The sequence below is a fragment of the Otolemur garnettii genome, unplaced genomic scaffold (assembly GCF_000181295.1).
Source record: "Otolemur garnettii isolate 467f Iridium unplaced genomic scaffold, OtoGar3 scaffold00094, whole genome shotgun sequence".
NCBI lineage: Eukaryota > Metazoa > Chordata > Mammalia > Primates > Galagidae > Otolemur > Otolemur garnettii.
The window spans coordinates 4697398-4706563 of NW_003852489.1; positions in this window are offsets into that span (position 1 = coordinate 4697398).

The window sequence follows — 9166 nt, forward strand, 5'->3', positions numbered from 1 at the left end:
GTGAGACTCTGTCTCTACAAAAAAAAAATTATAAAATACTTTTAAAGAAATGAAATACATATGAATAATGTTAACAAATCTCACATTCATGGATCAAAAGATTTAATATTAAGATGTCAGTACTCCCCAAATTAATGTATGGCGTCAACACAACCATTATACTTTCCAATTTCTAAACTTACTATACATGAGTCTAGAAATAAACCCATACGTTTATGGTCATTTAATTTTCGCCAGGAGAGAATGACAATTCAATGGGGAAAGAATTCAACAATGATGCTGAGACAACTCAATAACCACATGCAAAATAATGAAGTTAGATTCCTATTTCACTGTCATATATGGATTACCTCAAAATGGATTAGAGACTTAATGTAAGAGTGAAAACTCTTAGAAGAAAGTGGAGAGATAAATCTTAACTTTGGATTAGGTAATGGTTTTTAAAATACAGACTTTTTGGGAAGAGTAGTTTTAAGTTCACAGCAAAATTTGAGTGGAAAATTTAAGAGTATAAAAGTTCCCATATACATAGCCTTCTCCACCATCAACAATACTCTTGTGTGCCTGGGAACACAAGAGTATTTGTTACAATCAATGTACCAGCATTGACACATCATTGTTACCCAAAACTATAGCTTATATTAGGGTTCACTCTAATACTCTGGTTTCTCTTCAGATCATCTAAATATTGCCTTTTACATTAGGGTTCACTCTTGATGTATGATGTTCTATGAGTTTGGAAAATATGTAATACTGACATGTAACCACCATTGTAGTATCATATAGAATAATTTCACTGTCCTAAAAATCCTGTGCTCTGCATATTCAAGCCTATTTTATATGTATAACTAATCTAAGTCCCCTTTAAAATAACACTATCACTTCATGGGTGGTGCAAGTATCTTAGAGTATTCCTAAGTCATCCCTCCCAGCACTTATAACTTTGCTGTTACTTACTTCACTTATCCACAAGCTATAATCACTAAATATATTTTTGTTATTATTATTTTCTGAGACAAGACTTTGCTCTATTGCCTGGGCTAACGTGTAGTGGCATTATAGCTCATTGTAATCTCCAGCTTCTGGCCTCAAGGAATCCTGCTGCCTTAGCCTCCCAAGTAGCTGGTACTACAGGCAAGTACCACCAAGCCTGGCTAGTTTTTCTCATTTTTGGTAGAGATGAGGTCTCTATCAAAAGTTTCCCAGGCTTGTCTTGAGCTTCTGGCCTTAGGCAATTCTGCCTTGGCCTCCCAAAATGATAGGTTTATAGGCATGAACCACCACACCCTGCCCATATATTTATTATGGTTATTTTGAACAAATGCAAATGCCCAATTAAGAAAAAGAAAGATAAAACATCTCCACTTATTCCTTCTTTAATGCTTTTCTTTCCTTTGTGTAGATCTGAGTTTCTGATGCTATTAGTTTGCTGGGGCTATTATAACCAAATACCACACATAGACAGGATGACTTAAACAATAGGAATTTACTTTCTCATAGTTCTATAGGCTAAAAAATTTCATGATCAAAGTGTTGATAGGATGGTTTCATTTAAGGTCTCTCTCCTTGGCTTGCAGATGGTAGCTTTCTCCCTGTGTCCCTACGTGGTCATTCCTTCATTTGAGTGTGCATGTGTCTGGTGTCTCTGTCTGTATTCTTATTTCCTCTTACTATAAGAACACCAGTCGTAATGGATTAGGATCCACCTTAATGATCACATTTTAACATACTTACCTCTTCAAAACTTATATCTTTAAGTATAGTCACATTCTGAGGTACCGTAACTTAGGGCTTTGATATACAAATTTCAGGAAGTCAAAATTAACTCTGATCTATATCTTTTTCCCTCTTTCTGAAATTTTTCTTCTAACTTTTTTTTGTAAAGTAGATCTACAGTGACAAAATTTCTTCAACTTTTTTTTTTTTTTTTGAGACAGAGTCTCACTTTGTCAGCCTCAGTAGAGTGCTATGACATCATAGTTCATAGCAACCTCAGACTCCTGGGCTCAAGCGATTCTCTTGCTTCACCCTCCCAAGTAATTGGAACTACAGGCACCCACCACAATGCCCAGCTATTTTTAGAGACAGGGGTCTCACTCTTGCTCAAGCTAATCTTGAATCTGTGAGCTCAGACAATCTACCCACCCTGGCCTCCCAAGTGCTAGGATTATAGGCATGAGCCATCGTGCCTGGCCTTCTGATTAACCTTTTAAAAAAATCTTTTAATATGCTTCTTTTGTTAAAAACTGGACCTGATGTACTAGATTAAAAAAAATAGAATAAATAGCTTTCTTGAGGGATTTTATGTTTATCTGGGTAGGAGTTAGATTGTGTTTACTGTTTTCTGTAACTGCAAGGTGTCAAAGATGCTAAAATTTCCTCTGGTGTTCTTGTTCTAGATCCTCTGCTGTCTTCTTAAATGAATTCTGGGACATGCAATTCTTTCCATTGTATTATTTTGCTATTGTATTGGAGCCCTATTGATGTAGCAGTAAATTTTGGTGGGAGAGAAAGTATTGTATATAGTCTTATGATTTGGTCTTAATTTTTTAATGAACCTATGCACCAGGCTACACAATCACTTCTCCGTTTTATTTTGTTTTCCCCTTAGGTAACACAGGTGGGTACAGGGGCGTACGGTTAGACATGTCCCTTTCCCCCCTGTGAAAGGCTAGAGGGAATTGAATTTTTGTATTTTCCTTCCCTCTCCATGGAAGACTAGGGTAACATGAGCTGGGTATTTCCCTTCCCATAAATATCAGTTAGGCTCTAATAAAACCCGGTTAATTAGGCTCTGATAAAATAGTTTCTCTTGAGGACAGGCCTTGTTAAGAAGAACAGAATGCCCTGGATATATTTCATAATGGCTATTCTCATCCTTCATCACCTAGAAGCATAAGGCAATTTCTCTCTTAAGTTCATAACAAGAACATAATAGTATTCTTGAAGGTCCTCCTTTGACTAGATCTCCATGAAATTTTTAACTCTCAAACTTGTCTATAGTGAGCCTCCAGAAAATTTTCAATTACAGTTGATATTTTCTTACTCCAGTTTGGTTCCCACAAAGATTTCTGCTCTGGTAAACTGTGGTACTCTATATCTGCTTGTCTGTCTCTCCAATTTTGGGGACAACTATTTGCCCTGTGATCTCAATTCTCTAATGGACCTATGAAAAGTTATTGATTTTCAGGGGTTTTTTTCCCAGCATTTTCCTTGTTCTGAGGATGGGAGCGATGACTCCATACATGCTAAACCAAATCTCACCAGGAAATTTTCATTGGATATAAAATGCTGGGTTAACAGGATTTTTTGCCCCCTGAACTTTGAAAATGTTGTCTTCTGGCCTCTGTTGTTTTTGATTAAAGGTCTGCCATCATTTGTGTCATTCCCTGTAATATGTATGCCTTTTTTGCTCTTACTGCTTATAAGACTTTTCTCTTTTTCTCTGATTTTTCGTCAGTTTAGCTGTGATGTTCCTAAGTATGATTTTCTTTGTATTTATCTTTTGGGGTTGGCTGGGCTTCTTAAATCTGAGAATAGATCTTTTAAATAAAGTGGGAATATTTTATTTTTATTTTTTTATTTTTTTCAGTTTTTGGCCAGGGCTGGGTTTGAACCCGCCACCTCCAGCATATGGGCCGGTGCCCTACTCCTTTGAGCCACAGGTGCCACCCCACAGGGAGTATTTTAGCCAACATTTCTTCAAATCTTTTTCTGCCCTATTTTTTCTCTCTCCAGTTGACACCCCTATTACATACATGTTAGATACTTCATATTGTCCGACAGGTTGCTGAGGTTCTATTTAATTTTTCTCAGTGATTTTATTATTTGCACTTCAGTTTGGATAATTTCCTTTATTATATCTTTAAACTCACTGATTGCAATTTTTAATGTGCTGTCAATCTCATCACATAATTATTATTTTTTTTTTGAGACAGACAATCTATACCCCTGGGTAGAGTGCTGTGGCATCATAACTCACAGCAACCTCCAACTCCTGGGCTCAAGCGAGTCTGCTGCCTCCGCCTCCCAAGTAGCTGGGACCACAGGCGCCCACCACAATACCTGGCTACTTTTTTTTGGTTGCAGCCATCATTGTTGTTTGGTGGGCCCAGGCTGGATTTGAACCCGCCACCTTAGGTGTATGTGGCTGGCATCTTAGCCACTTCAGCATAGGCACTGAGCCTACATAATTTTTTATTTCAAATATTGTATTATTCAACTCTAAGAGTTCCATTTCTTTTCAGTTTTCAAATATCTCCTGAAATTTTCCCATCTCTTTATCCATTTTTCATGTAAAATTCTTAATATGTTTATAAGAGTTGATTTAATGTCCTTGTCTGATAATTCCAACATTTGGTTGTCTCAAGGTCTCTTTCAATTGACTGTTATTTTCTTCTTTGAGTCTTATTTTTATGTGTTTTCTTTTTTTTACACATCTAGTTTTTATTGTAATTGAAAATTGTGGATAATATAGAGACTCTTCATTCTGTTATTTTCCTCTGAAGAACTTTGAATTTTATTCTGGAAAGCACTTAAAGTATTGGAAGATACCTTAAATCTTATAAAGGCTTGGCTTATTAGACAGGGTCTATTTTGATTTTGTTCTTAGTCCTGTGATATGGTCCTTATGTGTAAGATGTAACCTCCCTGGGATTTAATCAGAAAGCCCAAGTGTTTCTCTAGCTTAGTGAGACTTGAACTCCAAACTCTTGTTTCCCAGCAAAAGTGGCTGAACTCTCTGCTCACCTCTTTCTACTTTACTGTTTTCCACTGGGCCATTAGAATTGTGCCTTTCATATAGACCAAGGATTTGAGGGATATTTATACTTGCATTTTTGGATTCCCTTCTTTCTTTGTGGCACAATCTTGCCTAGGATTTCCTCCCTCCATTTCTAGCTATTTTAGCAACCCCAATTCAATCCATGTTTCTTCTTCCTAGTGAGCTGCAACTTTCTGCCTGAGCTTTATTCTCTGCCACATGAACCAGGGCATTCACTCCAGGGAAAAGCTGATTAAATGAACATCTCCTTCAGTGTGTTTCCATCTTGCAAGTCCTGTATCTCCACAAGTTGCTGCTGGTACTATCGTTATTGCTGGTAGGAATAGTGATCTAATAGAAGCTATTCCACCATTAACCAGAAATTTTCTCTTCACAAATATTATGAAATCTTTAAGGCTTTTAAAAGATTTGAACTAGTTTCCTAATGGTTAATGTGTTTTTAAAGTCTCTTTTATTCTACAAATTCCCCCATCACTTTTTATTAAAAGCTTATTTGTTTGTTGGCTAGGTGCCTGTAGCTCAAGCAGCTAAGGCTCCAGCCACATACACCAGAGTTGGTGGGTTCGAATCCAGCCCAGGACTGCCAAACAACAATGATAACTACTACCAAAAAAAAATAGCCGGGCATTGTGGCAGGTGCCTGTAGTCCCAGCTACTTAGGAAGCTGAGGCAAGAGAATCGCTTAAGCCCAGGATTTGGAGGTTGCTGTGAATTGTGACGCTATGGCACTCCACCCAGGGCAACAGCTTGAGGCTCTGTCTCAAAAGAAAAAAAAAATTGTTTGAGAAAAGCCAACTGGCTATTTTTTACTATAGTTTCCCACAGTCTGGATTGGGCTGGGTTTTGCCCTATGGGATAGCGTAACAAGGTTCTCTGACCTATATTTTTCATAAATTGATAGTTGCATCTAGTGGCTTATCTAGCTTAAGTTTGACTTTAGCAAGTCTACTTCATAGGTGGTATCATTTTTCCATCAAGAAGCATATACTAGTCTGGGCAACACATTAAGATTCTGTCTCTACAAAAATTTTAAAAATAGCCAGCAGTCCCAGCTATTCAAGAGGCTGAGACAGGAGAATCACTACAGCCCAGGAGTTTGAGTCTGCAGTGAGCTGTCATGTCAATGTACATCAGCCTAGGTGGCAGAGTGAGATACTACATCTAAATAAAGAAGAAAAAGAAGCATGACATGTGTTTCTCTTTTCATCAATAGCCATTCATGCTCAATGCCTAGGGCCTTTAGTTCATTAGGGTTTGCAAAATAGTGATGCTCTAATTTTATTCCCCTCAGTTATGTTACATAGAGCAGTTTAAGAAGAAAACTTACCTACTATTTGGTTACCCAGATGGATAGTTTTGAGGGTTTTTTATATATTTTTGAGAAGAGTCACTCTGTCATCCTGGGTAGAGTGTCATGGTGTCATTGCTCACAGCCACCTCAAACTCCTGGGTTCAAGAGGTCCCCTGGCCTCAGCCTCCTGAGTAGCTGGGACTACAAGTGCCTGCCACTACACCAGCTAATTTTTCTATTTTTAGCAAAAATAGGATCTCACACTTGCTCGGTCTGCTCTCAAATTCCTGAGCTCAAGCAATCCTCCTGCCTCAGCTACCCAGAGTGCTAGGATTATAGGTGTGAGCCACCACACCCGGCTCAAATGTACAGGAGAGTCAGGATAAATATTTGATACCTTCCTTTACCATAATTATCAGAATAAGTTTGTTTACTAGTATCCTATAAGAATTTTTTTATATTTTAGTTTCACTATAATTGCAGAAACATAAACTTATGGATATATAGATTCTCCTTAACTTATGATGGGGATATGGGGATATTTTCTGATAAGCCACCTTAAGTTGGCCAGGTGCAGTGGTTCATGCCTATAATTCTAACACTTTGGGAGGCCAAGGTGGGAGGATTGCTTGAGCTCAGGAGTTCCAGACCCATCTGAGCAAAAGTGAGAGCCCGTCTCCACTAAAAATAGAAAAACTAGGTGGGCATGGTGACAGGCACCTGTAGTCTCAGCTACTTGGGAGGCTGAGGCAAAAGGATGTCTTGGGCCCAGGAGTTTGAGGTTGCTGTGAGTATGATGCCACAACACTCTACCCAGGGTGACAGAGCAAGACTCTGTCTCCAAAAAAAAAAAAAAGAATGAAAGAAAGAAAAGAAAAAGGAAAATACTGTAAGTCAAAAATGTGTTTAACACACCTAACCTACCAAACATCATAGCTTAGCCTGGTCTACCTTAAAAATGCTCAAAAATGTTCAGAACCCTTACATTATCCTACAGTTGGAAAATTTTATAATTAAGGGTCAACTATCTCATATACTTCATTGAATATTGCACTGAAAGTGAAAAACAGAATGGTTTTATGAGTATCAAAGTATGGTTTCTCCTGAATGTGTATCACTTTCAGTCCACCATGAAAAAGAAAATTTCTAAGTCAATCATAAGATGGTGACCATCTATATTTGAATTTCTATCAGATTTCTACAATAGTATAAAACTTAAATTGTATTTACTTGCTGGTTAATTATAACCACATTCAGGAGACATTGATCACCAGTTGACTTGGAACACAAAATGTTGACCAAAAACGTAAATAGCACTTTACAAAAAGAGTGTTTAAATGGCCAATAAATGTGTGAATAGATGCTCAACTGTATTAGTCGTCAGGGAAATGCAAGTCAAGAGCATAATACGAGACTACTATATACCCACCAGAATGGCTAAAATTAAAACAGAAAATGCTGAAGATTCATAAGAATGTATTACTGTTAATGGGAATGTCTATAATTGGAATTGGTATGTCTATAACCATTTTGGAAAATCCTTTCATACTTTCTTCTAAAATTGAACATATATGTATGCTATTCCCCAGCAATATTCCTGGATCTATAACCAACAGAAATCCATATATATGACAGCTGTCCATAAAGTATCCAGCCATGTATAATCTCTATTTTTTATATTACACGGCTGGATACTTTCTGGATAGCCCTCATATATTCACCAGAAGACATAGAAAGTGTTTGTAGCAGTATAATTCATAGTAGCTATAAATTAGAAACGGTGATAGAATGGATGAGTAATCCAAAATCTACCACCAGCAGCGGAATGGATGTATAAATTGTGGTATATGTGCACACAGAGAATGAATGAACTACACACTAAAAAATATTGAAGTATCTCATAAACATGTTGAGAGAAAAAAAGTGAGACAAGTTCAAAAACGAGCAAAATCAACATACATTTATTTACAATCAGGTTAGTGAATTGGTAGGGAGGGATCTAATGGGCTTTTAACATACCGATCTTTTTTTTTTTTTTTTTTGACACAGAGTCTCACTATGTCACCCTTGGTAGAGTCCCTTGACGTCATAGCTCACAGCAACCTCAAATTCTTGGGCTTAAGTGATTCTCTTGCCTCAGTCTCCCAAGTAGCTGGGATTACAGGCACCCGCCACAACACCTATTTTTTGTTGTTGTTGTAGTTGTCATTATTGTTTAGCAGGCCTTGGCCAGGTTCGAAACCACCAGCCCCCGGGTATCTGGCTGGCACCCTAACCACTGAGCTATGGGTGCTGAGCGGAAGATACTATTTCTTGATGTTCCATTTTTTTTTTTAATCTAGCTACAGGTTTATAGGTATACACACTTTTTGAAAGTCCATTGAATTTTTGATTTATTGTTTGTGTACTTTTTTTTAGGTGTTTGCTCTACTTCAATTAAAAGTCTTAGAAATACAATATGATATGCTTGCCTAACCTCTTACATACTTTATTAAGTAACGCTTATTTATATAAGAAACAATTCTTGAACCCCACAGGGTCCAAAGCATTTTAGGAACGTAGGAACATAAAACAGATTTTCTTCAAGTTGCTTACATTGGGGTCATTGGTAGAAACATTCAAGCAATGGAACTGCTTAGTCTCCTGAACAATTTTTGTCATAATCTTGTGTTTGGAGATCAAACCAAATAAATTTAAAACTACTCTAAAACATTAAATACACATGACCCATAAAAATATTTAGCCTATTTATTTTCATAATTGTTCAGACAAGACAGCTGTTGAAAAGGTAGCCTTTATGCAACAGAGAATTTGTGGGTTTTTTAGTGGGATCCATGTTAACACATTTGATAAACTTTTATCTTAATGCACCTTTCTGGAATACCAGCCTGACCTCAATCTGAACAAAGCCTTAGTTGACAATGTTTGCAGGAGGTAGCTTGGTCATTTTCTCAGCCTGCATATTTATTATTGAATGTTTTGGGGTTTTTTTGAGACAGAGCCTCAAGCTGTCCCCCTGGGTAGAGTGCCATGGCTTCACTGCTCATAGCAACCTCCAACTCCTGGGCTCAAGCGTGTCTCCTGTCTCAGCC